Source organism: Macrotis lagotis, chromosome 6 (assembly GCF_037893015.1).
Source record: "Macrotis lagotis isolate mMagLag1 chromosome 6, bilby.v1.9.chrom.fasta, whole genome shotgun sequence".
In the NCBI taxonomy this organism is placed as follows: domain Eukaryota; kingdom Metazoa; phylum Chordata; class Mammalia; order Peramelemorphia; family Peramelidae; genus Macrotis; species Macrotis lagotis.
In genome coordinates, this window is record NC_133663.1 from 102883491 (window position 1) to 102885662 (window position 2172).

The window sequence follows — 2172 nt, forward strand, 5'->3', positions numbered from 1 at the left end:
TTAAATGTCTACCTTTTCCCCTACAAGAGAATGATAAGATAGTGAATTTTTGGCTGCATTCCAAGCTCCCATTCTTTTTGGAATATCACATTCCAGGCCCTTCTAGTCCTTTATGTGGATGCAGCCTGTCCTGTGTAATTCTTCCTGTGGCTACTTGGTATATAAATTATTTCTTTCTGGCTACTTAGAGTATTTTCTCTTTTATCTGATAGTTCTGAGGAAATTAATTCTTGAAGAGATTAAGTGACTTGCCCTGCAAAAAGTTCATAAAACTAAGCCTCAGATGAGTAAGGATTTAAATCCTGATCTTTCTACTACTCAAGTGGTGCTCTATCTATTGAATCTTCCTAAATTCAATGGACTGCTGTTGCTCTTAGATAAAGTAAAAGGTTTGTTATAGATGATTTTTGATTAGTTGGGAAGCATCATCATTGTGAAAAGGATCATGTATCCCCATCAACTAATGGACACCCATAAGGGTAGACAGACAGAAGAGATGACAAGGCACAGTGAGGGAAAGACAGAAATCAATGCATCCAATTAAATAAATTTCTTTCCCCCGTTGCAACTACTTTCCAATGATCAGAGAAGGTCCAGAGCTCTGTCTTCTCAGAAGCCTTAACTGTTGAAGATTCCCTTAAGAAAATTTTTGCCACCAGAGTCCCTGGTGGCAAATAATTGCCAATAGGTATGGTTTTATGAATGAAAATTGACATTAAAGATATTTTACAATTACAACTGAAGTAGTCTTTCCATCTGACTTGCAATTGAAATTGCTTATATGTATTATTGTGTAAGTTCCATAAGAGCAGAAACTAATTTGCTTTCCTTTTATATGCTCAGTTCATGATGTGTATAATAAATATTTCATAAATACCTTTCCATTCTGTCAGTCATTCATTCTTTCTTCTCTTTTAAATATATTTCTCATATTCTACCATTCCATTTGCATTAAAATTTCAAGTAACTAATTCATCTGGGAAGATTATTCCAGCAGGAAACATGTTCTAACTGACCATTCAAATTAAATTAGATAATTCTAAGATGTTAAGCCAGATAAATCACAGGTTCATTACATTGTCCTGGTGGGTGGTTCCACTCACATCCCCTAAATCCAGAAGCTTCTGAAAGACTTCTTCAATGGCAAGAAACTCAATATGAATTGCCTACAGCGCAATTGTCTAGGATGCCATTCTGTCAGGACATAAATCTGAGAACTTGCAGGACTTGCTGCTTTTGGATGTCACTCCTCTTTCCCTGGAATTTAAACTGCTGGTGGCATGATGACAATTCTGATCAAATGTAATACTATCATTCCCACCAAGCATGCACAGAACTTTACCATCTATTCAGACAACCAGCCTAGTATTCTTATTCAGGTTTATGAAGGTAAAAAAACCATGTCAAAGGACAGCAACCTGCTTGGCAAGTTTGATCTCACAGGTATACCTCCAGAACCCAGGGGTGTTCCTCAAATTGAAGTAATATTTGACATTGATGCAAATGGCATTCTCAATGTTTCTGCTGTGGATAAGAGCACAGACAAGAACAAGATCACCATCACCAGTGACAAAGTTCATCTGAGCAAAGAAGACATTGAGTATATGTATGGTCCAAGAAGCTAAGAAATAGAAGACTGAGGATGAGAAGCAGAGAGATAAGGTGTCTTACAAGAATTCCCTTGAATCTTATGCTTTCAACATGAAGACTACCATAGAAAGTGAAAAAATGCAAGGCAAAATTGGCGATGAAGACAAACAGAAGATTCTTGATGTAATGTAATGAAATAATCAACTTCCTGGATAAGAGCCAGATTTCTGAAAAGGAAGAATTTGAATATTAACAAAAAAGTATTGGAGAAAGTCTGCAACCCCATTATTACTAAGCTGTACCAGAGTGAAGGGGGAATGCCTGGAGGCATGCCAGAATGAATGCCTAGTGGTTTCACAGGGGGTGGAGCAGCCCTACCTGGAGGTTGTTTTGGACCCACTATTGTGGAGGTTGACTAAATAAAGCAGAAAAAAAAACATTCTATGCAACTTCCCAAAAATTTAAGGACTCAAATTTTAGCCAAGGCAGTAGCCAGTTTAAAAGTAATATTTAAGCTACTGTATAAATCTGGGCATTCTGAATATTTGAATGTGTGCAGAGGGAGAGAAGTGAACAACATTG

At 37.1% G+C, this 2172-nt stretch overlaps 1 pseudogene; it reads left to right on the forward strand.

The window, feature by feature from the left end:
* The first annotated feature begins 283 nt into the window (after window positions 1-283).
* Window positions 284-1931, forward strand: LOC141492171 (heat shock cognate 71 kDa protein pseudogene; annotated as a pseudogene).
* Window positions 1932-2172: the final 241 nt, after the last annotated feature.